Source organism: Copadichromis virginalis, linkage group LG15, assembly GCF_057382275.1.
Source record: "Copadichromis virginalis isolate Kocher_CV1m ecotype Utaka linkage group LG15, C_Virginalis_male_GT1.1, whole genome shotgun sequence".
NCBI classification, from domain to species: Eukaryota; Metazoa; Chordata; class Actinopteri; order Cichliformes; family Cichlidae; genus Copadichromis; species Copadichromis virginalis.
Window position 1 is genome coordinate 36937559 of NC_140632.1, and position 14805 is coordinate 36952363.

A 14805-nucleotide genomic window follows, 5' to 3' on the forward strand; every position below is an offset into this window, starting at 1 on the left:
ATCACACAAAGTTTAATAGTTTTAAAATTAAAAGTACAAAGAATGAATTTGAGTTAATATCAAGGTTTAAAAGAAAAAACAATACAGTATAAGTAGTTATGGTCTAATATTCCTAAAGGAATATTAGTGCAGTTATGCCAAATATAATGTGTGTTGAAACTAAAATTTCTAAAATTTCTTCTTGTACATCATATCAATATTTTAATATTTTAACATCAAACTGTTCAAGCTCCAATTTGCTGTGCATTTTTCATGACACCTGACCCTTTATACACATAAAGAAATTCATAACAGCCACAGCAAATTATTAAATAACAGTAATTTCTCTGATTGACCTGATGCTGTATAGCCTTTCTAGTTAAATGTAAAACACATGGAGCTAAACCCTTACATGCCAAAATGAATAAAAATGGATGCCAGCATTTAGGTCTGGGATCAGTGGGCAGCAGTGCCAAGGTGAAAGTGGCAACTCAGGACACACACTCACACACAAACCCCCACAAAACTGGGCTCACTGTGCCTCTAATGCATGACTGTGTGCCCCAGTTACATCTGGATGTCCACCGAGGAACTCCTCCGGGCCTTCAGACTCACAGTAAAAGTCAGCAGAGCCTGTGCAACCTTTTCCTGACCTCTGCCATTCTGCTCGCTGGGCTCTTGAGCTTCTGCCCGGCTGTCTCTTACTTTTTTCAGCACATAACACAGATCAACACAAGATCTGACAAACTCCTGCTTATGTGCAGCATCACAAACGACCAAGTGAGTTGGCTTGGTTTCGCAGCACATTCACCGCGCTGTTGCGCCTTGATGTATATTCTGTTTCTCAGTACGTACAAAGATGGCTAAGGGGGGCAGTTATGCCAAATCTATTTGTCAGTCCCTCAAGACAAGCAGAGACAGCTTCCCTAACAGGCTCTTAGAGCCCAGAATAGATGACAACTTTGACACTGTTGTATGATGTTTCAGTAGCACAGACGTGGAAGGCGGACTGCCTAGACTTGATGTACTGGAGGGTATAAGCCAACAGACGTATAAGAGGGACGGGGGTGGGGGTGGGGATCTATTTAAAAACAATCGTAGTTGTGTATCCACTGTGGGCTAAACAAAGGATTTGGTCTCATTAACTTACAAGTGTATACAAAAGCAGGCTAGTTCTTAAGTGAACATGCTGTCAAGGAGGCCGCTGAGAGGCAATGGCCCATTTTTTTTTTTTTTTTTCCCCCAGTGCGTGCCCCTCCACTGCATTATATGCATGTACTGAGCATGCTCATCAGCATCTTCCCTCCATTCCCCTTCATCAAGTCCATCTTGCTGGCGGTCATGTGGATATGTCAAGAGAAAGAAAACAATAATCAACATTGACAAACAGCCCAGGCTGATGTTCCACAGAGCAGAAGTGATACCAGGAGGCTGGACACAGCAAATTATATTCCAAAAATAAATTTTCCTGCAAATTCAACGATAGTAAAAATGAAAATTTTGTGTTCTGGCTCAGCTCAAGCATCACAACAATAATAAAAAAAGAATAACATTGCAGCGTGCTGATTTAAAACATCAACAGACTTCTGTTTTCTTGTGACGTTTCTTTATTTTATTTGAACCAAAGTGTTTAGTTTGAATCATTATTCTTTTTGTTTATGTTCAATATATTTGTTTATTTATTTTAAGGGCAGCAGGGAACACAGTTGCAATTTCTGTTAAATGACTCCCTTTTAAAATAAAATGATAAAAAAATGAATAACAAATGCTCTTTCAAAATAAAGCATTCGCATGGTTTAAAAAAGCACTTTCTAATAAATAAAAAAGGCAAAAGAAGAAGAAAAAAAGCATAGACAACACATAAAATCTCCAAATATAATAACTCTAAAAACCTTATTTGAATAAGACCGCTTTGCTTGTTTTACTGCTGGCATGAAAAACACAAATTAAAAAGTTATGCTGACTAAGACCCACAAATCAAACTGATCTCTAGACTTGTTAATTAAAGTTTCAAGGAAGATTTAAAAGGAGAAATTTCTCTGTAAAAAGTGACAAAATAATTCATGACCTTCAGTAGAAAGTCGTGTATTCCCTAAAGTAAAGTTCTTCAGACTGCTTTCAGTCTTCTTTCTGTTACATTTTACAAGCTGACAGCTGCACTTTGCCACGGTCAGCCTTTAGGAAGTAAAAAAAAAATAGAAGCAAATTTACCACCAGATATTTTCAAGTTGAGATTATTTTTCTTTTCTGCACTTTCGAAGACCTGTTCAGAGTCTCTGTTGTATATTTTATACAGTTTACTTCTTAAACCTCAGCGCTGGTAAAATCCGTGACCGGAGGCTTTAGACTATATTTTTTTGTCCGTTTCATTTCCATGAATGTGGTGTCTCAGGGACACTTTGAGGGAATTTCTTCAAATTAGATTATGATGGTCAAAAATAAAGGTCGCTGGAATCTCTCAAAACACACTTTTGCTCATAGCTCAAGAATCCATGTGCTCGTTATGTGCTTTCCAAACTTTCCAGCAAACATTAAATAAAATCATGATGTGATATTTTTACATTATATTCCATTTACATTTTGCATCCATAGGTCAATATTCAACTTCATATTGTAATAAAATAATGTAAAATGTACTTCAGGCTTTGTATTCCACAAATATTTGAAGCAAACAGTTTTCCCTAATAATAATAATCCATAAATTAAATATAGGTAAATAGATTTTCTTAATTTCGTGGACTATGTTTACATTAATAAAAAATAATGCTGTTAAGAATTAAGCAGTAATTACAGTCCCTAAACAAAGGCTTGTGCATGGGTCTACTCTCCCTGTCCCCACTTGACACAAATATACAAATATTAATTTATTTAGTTTATTATAATCTATCATGAATTTACTGGTAGCGGTTCACATGTAGACAGTATGTAGACATTTATCTTGACTGGACAAAAGCAGTCATATTTTCTTCTAATATAACTTTTTATTTTTATGTTAAAGGAGTAAAGAAACAGTAAACGTCTCTTTACGATTATGAAAAAAACATTTCAGCTGTACTGTTGGTGGAAATGAGAGAGGACACCCAGAATGACCACTGAGGTTAGAAGGTAGATAAGGAAACAATTACTCCCTTACATTTTCTTCACATAGATAAAATAGCTTTTATTTTTCTCTGAGCTTCAACCCTTCAGCTAAGAAAACACCGTCCACTGACATCACCACCAACTGGATAGGATGCTTCAAGCTAACAAACAGAAACTCTCGTCTCATTTAGAGTGTTTAAGCTTTGTTATCAGGGAATAAAAAAGAAGTTAGCTGTTAACGCAGACACTATGAACTCTGAGTGACATCGAGTTCACAGAGAGGTTATTGGTTCAAATTAGCTGAAAGATTTGCAGGGCAAACTGATGCTATTTTTAAAAAAAAAACTATGACAGACAACTTCCACTAGGGGGCAGTATATTACCTCAGTTTAGCAGAAGCTGCTGTTAAGAGCAGAGTAATGAATGAATAGAGCAGAGAGTGAGAGAGATATGACCCTCTGATGAACTGCAAATCTGCTGGGAGCTCAGCGGGGCATTGCTGACTGGTTAAATGCCAACGCTCCACCTGCAAGAAGAGAACAATGACAATGATGCATCTGTATGCGTGTGAGCGCCGCGAGCCTCTGTCTCTGAGTGTGTGTTTGCATGAGTCGGCCGGCGCTTACACAAGTGTTTGGTGAGATTTTGGGTGTGGCTAATCATGCTAACATGCCGCCAGCAGTGCAGCAAACACAAAGTCCCCCACATCCCCCACATTTCAGATGTGTCCACCGTGATATCTCTACTCATTCCTAGACGTGAAGGCCAGGGAACATTTCCCTCACAGATTAAATTAAGACTATTGAAGCCTTTTTGCTGCCAGATCACTTCTCTAAACAATTCCTTGGCCCCTCTTTTCTCTGTTCACTTTATGGAGGGGATTCTGTCTTTTGCATCTCACTTTTGGCTCTCTCCTGTACTTTTCTTCCATCGTTTTATTTCGTATCCTAACAAAAGCCAGGACTGCGAGGCACATGATTAGACCCCCACTAATTGGTATCAGATTCACAGGTTTGGATTGGCGCTGTGCTGGCTGGAGTCGATGTATTGCTTACATCTGCACAGAGAGCGGGTCGCTGAGAACCTGAGTGTGTCAAGCTGTTTGGCCAACCATCAGATTCCCCTCAGAGTCATAGGCCTGCCATCGCGCACAGCGCTAGGGGCCAGCGCGAGTTCCAAGCACACACGTATGGGAGCTTTCATGTGCAAGCCAAACTCTGATCAGAGGACCTCCATATTGACACCTTTCATGGTCTGTTAGCACCTTGACAGTGAAGAAACAGGACAGCTGAGATAGCTGCAGTGTGACGGGAAGAAACCAACCGGTGTGGAGGGAAAGCTGTGGTTAACGGAGGCGGGGTGGACATGGGGATTAGGGAGCAGGGGGTCTGCCATATTTCCTGCATTCATAGCCCCCAGACATAGAAACCCGCATACACAGACTCTCACACAAAATATAAACATAAAATTCAGGCACGCACACTCGTACTTGTTGGCACTAATGCGCTCTGTAAGTGTGCCTCGTGTTTTCGGTGTGTTTTTGTGAAATGAAGGACGACTTCGTGCCACCGAATTTGCTTTGGCAAGGCACTGCAGTTTGTTTTGACTTTATCGCCTCGGCATGAGCTGGCAGACAGTGGAGGGCAGTGGCTGGGGCCTGGGGTGGACTGCAATGTTGCGCAGAAGTGATGGCAGTAGCAAGGAAACGAGAATGAAGAGGGGAAAAAGAACAGAACATGGGGACATGTGTATGCTCACGTAACGCATCTGTCTTCCCCGAGAGACGTCCTTGACCCACAAAACACTTACCTAGCGTGTTGTCAGTGGCTAAAGGATGATTTGTGACCATTAAGCTAGTGGAGTGATAGTATGCTCACGACAGCACACGGTAAACTCCTGGGACCCTGCCATTGGATATGAGCAAGCCACAAGGGGTTTCCTGCCAATAGTCTGACAGCTTCTGCCCACCCCTCTTTGGTTAACCCCTTATTTAACCTGACAAGTTCACCAGGAATCCATGTTTGTTTATCATAAGGGGCCTGTGAAGGTGAGTGCAGGGCTCAGGACTGGACACACAGCTGTGCTATTATACCAAATCTTGTCAAGTAGCATGAAAGTAGCAGCAGATCCAGGGCAAGCCCAAAGTCTATTTGCACTAGTTCTGATTTCCAGTGCTTGGTCCATGACTGGTTGGTTGGGGAGAGTGCTACGCTGATATCTAAGGGATAATAGTGAAAGGTTTTCAGTGAAGTTTTAGTAAATTTGTGATATAATACTGTATGGAGAGGCCCATAACATAATCAACATGCGCTTGCCTTTGTATTGTTTCAATGTAAGCATATCCCATTGGTGCCATAAATAATAAAGGTCATTATAGTTAAATAAAACTAAAACTAAAAACTAAAATTGGATGTGACAAAAACATTTTAGTTAATCTAAATAAAAATAAAAACTACTGTCTTGTAAGACATTAAAACCAACTGAAATGAACTTGGGAAACCTAAAATAAAATTAAAATATAGTAGAAATGTTATTTCTTTATGTGGATGTTTTTGTTAGGTTAATACAGTTTTATCACATCTTGCCTGCAAAGGCTTTGATTAATGTGTTTGTTGAGACTCCAGATGTCTACAAGACTGAGAATCAACTGCTTTCAAAAAATTATGTTTTTTTTTTATTGTAATACTTGTTTTCCTAAACATTAGCTCTCACATATTCCCTCCATACACTAAAAACTAAAAAAGACTAAAAAAAAGGAATAAATAAACTGAAATGGGGAAGGCTGCTCTGGAAACTAACTGAAACCGAACTGAATTAAATACAAAATGTCAAAATAAAATAGAAAACTAATTAGAAAATAGAAAACCTGACAACAATTTAAAACTAAAAAAATACTGAGGCAAAAAGAGAGTCTACATTATATCAAAATACTTTGCAGGTCATGAAAAGTTCTAGCAGTGTTGCAGTCCATGCTGGCTGATAGCAGTCATAAATAACTTAGCATTCATTCGTGAGAGCAGAGCGCAATACTTATTCATTCTGCAGAGCTCTCGAGTTAGTTGGATGAGTAGACCTGACAACTTTCTTGTTAACTATCTCATCTCAGATTTCGCTCATTACACCCCCTGCTAGTATTCTCCAGGCATCTTCCTATCAATGTGGAGACCTCTTACTGCTTTCCTGCAGCTTTGCTGCCGTTTCCCACTACTTCCCCTAACTCAGTTTTCACTGAGTTTCCTGTTGCTCCGCCTCCGTTTACTTATCGTTCCACTGTCAGTAGGTGATGGCAGCCACCACCCTGGGGAGCAGAATGTGAAGCTCCAAGTAATGGGAGAGGACTTGAAAGTGACTTACAGTTGAACTGGGAAGGGCTGAGATGGGCTGACGTATGCTTCAAGACAGATGTAAAAATTTAAGGAGCAGAAGACTTTTTGGACAAACAGGATGGGGAACCCACGCATCCAAAAACTAAAGACAGAAAACAGACAAAAGATTTCTTCTTGTTCAAAGTCAGATAGAGATCTTTTGTTCCATTAAATTTATTCCAAACTGTAGCGTTTGGATGTTTTGTCAGATTTTTTGTTGTAATGTCTTATGATTTTTTCCCAACCATTTCAAAAGAGTTGAAGAGAGAGAGAAAACCAACTCTGCTGGTGATTCAATATTGACTGAGATGGTGACTGTTGCCCAGTGCAACACTATATCTGCCTCGTCACTGCACGCAGAAAAGAAGAAACTGGGATTTGTTTTAATGTTACATTTTGCTCCTAATATCTGCAATCGAACAGTTTTAAAGAGCTATGAGCTATATGGTTATTTGCAACAGTGACTGGCCCCAATTGATTTGGCCAGCTTTTAATTCTAGCCCACTATCAGATAACCGAAAAGTACGAGTCTTTAACTTTAATTTGAATGGACATTTTCCCCACTCCATGGCAGACAAGTAGGAAAAAGGGGACTTGTGGAAATGTATCGTTTTCATTTGTTTTGACGACGTTCATTTCACTTGCTCTTTAATTAAACCATAGTCTTGTAAGAGTAATTGCAGTGCCACTTTTTAAAAGCTTTCACGTGAAATACAATCCTGCAGCCATTTTGGTTAGCCTGAGTCGTCTTTCCTTTTTGTCACGTACCCCATGGCAGTCCTCTTGCACTCTGAGTCTCTTCCAAGTACAACAACCAGGGACTGGTTGAGGGACCATGAAGGTAATAATGGTATAACCTGATCTTTCTGTTTTTCTTGTCACTTCTTCTCCCCCCCCCACCCCCCAGTGTAAGTCTCTCCCTCTTCCCTGCTAGCACATCTAATTAAATTATAACTGCATGGAGGTGAGGAGAACTGCTGTTATGAGGCCCTGCGTCTCTAAATTCAACGAAAGAGAAAGAGCGGAGTTGGGAGTTTATAGCCATCCCTTCACCCCCATTACTTCCAGTAATCCCCAGTAGAAACCAAAGAGAAGAAGAAAGGGCAGCGCCTGGTGCCCAAAGATGTTATAATAACAGAGAAAAAGAAGGGCTTTGAAAGTGACTGGTGTGCATTTGCATTTGTGTATGTGGACAGCTCACCAGTTACACTCATGGGTAACAGATGGCGCCTTATCATTGGCCAGGATCGGTCGTGCACCACACATTCCTAGACATGCCGGTAATGCCTTTTGTGATGTTCAGTTAATGCTAACTTCACGTAGAATTACACACCAAATTGCACTTGGAGCGTGCTTATTACTCCATACATTATCAATGTTGAGCTTGTCAAACAAAACACACCGGGGTGGGGGTGGGGTTGAGATAATTGCTGTCTAATTATTGAACAAGCTCTGGTACCTTCTTGTGTACCACAATCCAAGCCAGCGCACGATGCTACGAGGTTGACCCATGTGCACCGTCGAATGAGTGCCCATCGTGCAAACACGCTTGCTCACCTGGCCGCCCTACAAACTGGCCTTTTAGCAGCCCCCTCCCCCTTCACCCTTTTAATAATGCCCTTTTATTCTTGAACATGTTATTAAACACTGTCACTCAGGTTAAATACCAGAAATAGTTGGATGAGAGCCTACACAAGGATGAGGGGATGCTGTACGGTGGGGGCATTAAGAGCGGGGGGTGCGGGTACATAAAGTACCCTGAGTGATGGACCTGGGAGTCCATAAATGCTGGTGTTGTGAATAGAGAGCGAAAGGTAAAAGCTGGGAGGGCGAAGGGAGGCTGGAGGGAGGCCAAGTGCATTATGGTTAGGGTGAGGAGTTCAGGCTGGAGTGCAGCAGGGGGGCCAGTATTCGTTCTGACTGCACACAGTGATGGCTGGTCAGCAAGGATGGTGATTGACACCTGGTAGAGTTGACTGGATGACTGACAAATGCAGTGGGCATGTTAAAGTCTGTGAGTGGAAAGATATTGTTGGTGTCCTGGGCATTTCTACGAGAGCAAAATGAACAGATGTGTGTGTGAGCTTGCTGGAGTATGAACATATGTTCTAGCGCATGTATTTCACCCAATACATTCATGAATCACAGCTTCTCCAATCCACATCTGGACTTGTTTTTGAAAGGGAGAAACCTCAGGTAATGCTGCACGTTCTGCTTGATGCAACAGTGATACTGAGTGTTAGTCAGTTTTAATTTGATTTATTAGTGCTGCAGCATATTGGCAAATATGCTTATTTGTTTTCTTTTTGAAATTCTGAAGAAAAAATACCGCCTATGAGTGTAAAAACAAAATATGCAACAAACTCAAAACTGAAAATGTATTGGGTTTCGACAGTCGGTCAAATAAGCCCTGTAATGTGACTGTCAGTAGACTGCAGTCAGCTGAATTTTGTTTAATATCCCCTCGCATTCAAGTGCATAATACTAGCTATGGTGGCTGCTGTAGGACAAATGACTCTGGCTGTCATTCATCTGTAATTATCATACAGAGCGAAAGTAGAGAATTTGTCTCGCTGGTGCTCAGAAAATAACCTGAAGCTGAACGTCCTTAAAACAAAAGAGCCCATAATGGACTTCAGGAGGCACACACAGTTTCACTCCCCTCTCCTTAGAAATGGAGAACGGGTGGAATCTGTCTCCACCTTCAGGTTTCTGGGCACCCATGTCTCCGCCTATCTCGCCTGAACCCACGACACCAACACCCAGAAGCTGCTGCTGGCCTTCTGCCACTCCTCAGTGTTCTCCTACTGCCTGGGTGTTTGGTACACAGGGGCCACTACTGAGAACAAGAAGGCTGTGCAGAGGGTAATTAACACCGCCCAAAAAATCATTGGCTGCCCTCTGCCACCCCTAGAGACAGTCGTCTGATCCTCCTGTCTCAGGAAAACCAGTGCCATCATAGGTAACCTCTTGCAGCCTGCCCACCACCTGTTTGACCCGCTGCACTCTGTAAGACACCTCAGGTCAATCAGGTCCCTCAGCTCCAGACTGACAAACGGCTTCTTCCTCTGGGCCATTCGGGGAGCTGTCCAGAGATGGGAAAATCACATTTCCAATCTGCTGACAATAACTCTTCTGTTGATTTAGTTTATGCTGGTTTTCATATGTTAGAGCTCTGACTTTAGGTCATCAGATGAGGCTTGAGGTGAGGAGGAAGTGGATGAGGTGGAAGTAAGGGTGGAGAGAGCAGTGGTGGAAGATGCAGATGAAGAGAAGGAGGAGAAATGCATAATGATAAAGAGATGATGAAACTGTGCATGTAGAAATGTTAATCATATATAGTTTAAAAGAGCTATTTTGTGATCTTTAAAGTAAAAGTAACTTATAATGCATATTATATGTGGTCTTATATGGTGCTTTCCTACTCATTCACAGACACACGTGCTTTTATCTGTGCCTACACTAACATTTACATGCACACTCAGATAGATGCGTCGGGGCAACTCAGGTTTCAATATCTTGTCCAAGGATACTTTGACACGTAGACTGGAGGAGCTGGGGATCAATCCACGGATCATCCAACTGGCAGACGACAAGCCACACCGGTGGTGGAGTCAGGATGTACTCATTTAGGATGTACTCTGAAGTGATTTTTAGTGACGATCAGTAACAATATGCTGTTTATTTGACACAGTGGTATGTTTAAAAAAGGCTTAATGCATGTCTTCCATTAGACGTGACCACTATTAATTTGTGATAAATCTAACTTTAAGGTCAGCTGGGCCAAAACTGCAAGGACAAAGACATTTCGTCAATGGAAAAATCACACTTTGTCTAAAAAGTGCCTAATTACCCAAACAAAGTTATAGTTAGCAAGACATTTACAAAGTCTACATAGCAATACCGCCCTTGTAATACACTAAAAGCTGACAGATTGAGTGATGGTAGTACCAAAGTAGCCTTGTTTTGATATTTAATAGCCCTAATGATCCTCTGTGAAAGACAAAGGGTATGATAACGATCAACCAGGGCTATGACAGGCTTTGCCTGCTGGTTACTGGGAAGAGTGACAGACTGATGGGAAAATGAGTTTCCAAAGCATTAAGTAAGTAGCCACAGTTTGCTGTTGTCACCAGAGTGCCACTGGGAATGTACGGATGCACTCGCACTAAGACACACAGGGATCACCTGCATGGAGACAGACTGGATTACGGAGGAATTAGGGGGCACTGTGTGTCTTGGCACCAAACTGTGGTCCTGTTGTCGTCGGCACAGTATCTAATCTTATGCCAAAATACACACACTTACACAGTCTCACAATGGAAAGCACACAGATGACCGAGGACACACTGGTATGCACACAGGCATAAGGTAGAAAGAGACACGCACAAGCATACACATATACAGCAGCTCCCAGCAGTACAAGTGTGTCCCCTATCCAACAGTAGCAACTGTAACAATGACAAGGCTTAGCGCTGCAACAGTAGCCCCCCTGAAGATTGACATATGAGACTACTGTTCATACAGTGCAACCATTCACAGCCTCAAAGCTTGATAACGCTCTTGTAGCCAACAGTAACCTGCAGCTGTACACTGTTATAATTAACAGCATGGCCTCAATATGAAAAGCAAATCTTTATTCAGCCTTCAAGTGACAAGCGTATCCAGCAGGTTTTCATTTGAAATATATAAACATTTGATTACAACGTGTGGTAGCCATGCTTGCAGATCAATCTCAATCAGATTTTGAAGAAACTGCAAATACATTCTCCTGAAGTGGTACATTAGGTAAATAAATCAGCAAATTAAGTTACAGAAACTTACAGTAAAATAATATCCCAGGCAAATTAAAGCAGTGTTCACAGAAATAATCTTAAATCACAGTTCACATGCTGGCTTTTTCCAGAGCTGTCAAAAAGCATTTCACGGTCTAACTGCAGATGGGCTATCTGTTATGGAGATTGCTCAGTTGTCATCACACAGTCTACAGTAAGGATGGAATGGTGGTCACATGATTATATGCTGTTATGTACTGGGGGTAACTGGTTTATTAACTTCCATTATTACTGGTTTTTTTATTTCTACTATTTTATTAATGACGTGTTGCCAATTTCTCAAAACTGTCTCTAACCTCCCTCAAATTGAAAATGAACATTTCACTCTGTGTGAGAAACTGTAATTCTACATGAGCTCCTTTGCCTGGCATCTCAATGCGAGCTGTAAAGCATACAAGGCATTCAACAAGGGCGACTTGCACTCTAGATTAATATGGTTATGCAGGAACGCTGCAGCTGGGTGTTAACCACTCATCATGCAAGTACACATTTAAATCATGTTCATGTATGGCTGAATGCTCATTCATACTCTGCAAATGCACATATCGATGCAACAGACACAGTAAATCAAATAGCATTCAGAGCTATGCCGAATCACCACACACACACTCACACTTGCAGACTTACAGTACACCGAGTCATGCATATCTCTCACACCCTCTGCCAGTTGTCAGTCATTGCCTTTGAGCGCAAGGCCTGAGGGACTAGATTAAATCCTTCTGGAGACAGGAAGACGGGTACGTGGCCTGGCCCCCCCACACACACACACTCATTCACACAGACTGAATGACTGCATGTCCTCTGCTAACTATCTCTAATTTTTCAAACTCAGTGTTGCTCTGACATTATAATTGTGTTTCTCTGTAAACAGCTACAAAATCCTCAATCTTTAATACCAATCAAACCAACTATTATTCAGCTGTTGGTGAAAAAAGGCTGGAGATGAAAAGGCCTCCAGTAAATATTTTTGTTGTGCTTGCCTGCAAATAAATAAAAGGCAAACTAATGTGCACTCGTAAAAAATTCATCTCCTCGACTTCCAGGAGGTAATATAATCAAACGGCCGATTCAGTCTTTATCTGTATAACGCAACAAATCACAGATTATAGGCTTGATGCTGCCATGCTTGACAGAGCCGTATATTCTCCATTAGATGCTCATAATACCAAAAGCAATATATATATATATATATATATATATATATATATATATATATATATATATTTTCCATCCTCTTAAATTGTATTTAGAGCGTCTGGAAATCAGTGTGAAAGACAATGTGGGCGCATTATTAGGTGACTCGAGTGACTAAATGTACGAAATTGCTCGGTTGCCGTGTTTGGATTTGCTCTGTGTTCCTTCACTGGCTGTCAACAAAGTCTTGGCAGCTGCGAAAAACACAAGAGCACATTTTGTTTTTGGTTGTGACATCGCAAAACCGTCGCAGCTAGGCAACCGCATGTTAAAAAGCCTTAAGTTTCCATGCTGGACAATCCGAGTTATGCAAGGGCAAAACAGATGGTGATGAGCTGGTGAAGTTGTTTGGCACCATACTTTGCAATTTTTTTAATGCACTCTTTCGTTGTTCTTGAACGCCAACATCAACTGTCCTCCTGGCTCTGCTGCGAGTGGCCGTAGCAGCTGAAATAATACGGCACTGACAGAATTATGAAGGGTTTATGGCCTAGTTCCTGCAGTGAACCCAGGGTGGGTAATTGTGGCCTAATGCAAGGCAAACCCGACTACACGATTGCAATGAGGATCTACAAATGAGCTTTTCTTTTTCTCACCAGACAGCAAACGCTGCTGTGTGTGCCTGTGCCTATCCTTCGTCTCCGTTAAACATAGCTGAAGTGACGTGTTCGCCACCACATACTTTTTGAATTATGGGAAAGACGATACACATTTCAATCTGCTGAAAACCGGATGGCGCTGCATGGTTGCTCTGGGAGCAAGAAAGTATTTTATTGACAGATGACATAACGTTATGGCTCCCCCCACCATCTCTTCTCTCAGATGAAAACTATGCTGTGGATTGATGGCAGCAACATCTGAAAAGTCCTCCTTTTTCTCGCCCAACAGGCATTAACTGAAGTGCTCCCAGAAGAGGGAACTTGCTGTCAAAAATACTTATGTGCCAATATATTTATGGCACTTACGGCAGTATGTTTCTCCCGGGGAGGAAAAACGGTGTGAACATTTAAAGTTGCATTTTTCTTCCGCGTTTCATGTGTAATTACCATCCAATTTCAGAACAGACCTCCAGACGCTCCTGTGTCCTTGGGTTTGGAACTCATATGTGTGACTCTGCAACATCCACCTACTGTATTATTATGTTTTTGATGAACCAGCCATGTGGGCGCAGTCCAAACTCAAGGGCACAGCCCATCTATCCACCATCTGTCAGCAACTTGTCATCTGGCTTTAGTAATTACACCAGCATAAATATGGCCAGGAGACAGCAGTTTGACAGCTGTATGAGATCTGTGAGATCTCTGTGGAGTATATCCCCGAGTTAAAAACCTAACAAACTGTGGAAAAAAACCCAAAACAAACCCAAAAAATCCCACGTCAGGTCTTGAAGCTTTCCTCTCAGGAAATTGCTTTAGCTCTTCACTTAGAAAGTGCTCAAGCTTCTCACCTTCAACAGACCAAACAGATGCTACACTCTTGTAATTGTTGTATACATGCATTTGAATTTAATTAATTAATAACTGTGATTTAAAACTTTCAGATTTTTGTTCTCTATTGATTATAAAAAGAAACGAAAATGTATTTTATATTCCCTCTTTGGTTTTTCTGCTGGAGCAGAAGGGTGAACCCATCAAAAGAACACAGCACAATAGGACATTTTTTGAACAGGTTAAACAATTCTTTTCTTTACAAAGTCATGAAAATCTTTCCATTTTTTAAATTATACAGGTAGAAAGAAAAGAAAAGCCACTGTGTATAGGTCCCGAGTGTCTCGCTGAATGATGGTGCAGTATTATTTGTCAGGTCAAAGAGGAATGTTTTTACTTCACATTCCAATCTCAGATATTTGTGACTTTTTTGTGTGGGTGAAAAGCTTGTGTCTTTGAACCTTCAATTGCCACTGCATCTCAACGCATCAGTTGGAACTGTTTTCGTTGAAAGAAAACACGACTTCTTTGAAGAGGCATTTAAAGCCTCCACAAAGCAACCAAATAGTGAGACAGCCAATGAATAAAGATGACGAGGGGACAGTTTTATGCATGAACATCTCTGACCGGCTAACCTATTGGAAACAATTTGTGGAAGCAATAAAAAAAGGGGTCTATAAAGCACTTTAGGGAGATCAAGGAAACAGACATTTAACTCTGAACCTCAGCAGGGAGGATAAAACACCTTAAATCTTCTGTCCTGAACACTCCATTTTAGAGTCCAGATTGATTCTATCTTTATGTCTCGGTAGTAGTAAAAGATTAAAGTTGTCTGCATGCTGTGTGGGTCAGGCTCTAGGTGGTCTGGCTTTCTAGACCTCACAGACATTAAAGAACACAGATTCTTCTTCCTTGTGGTAAGAA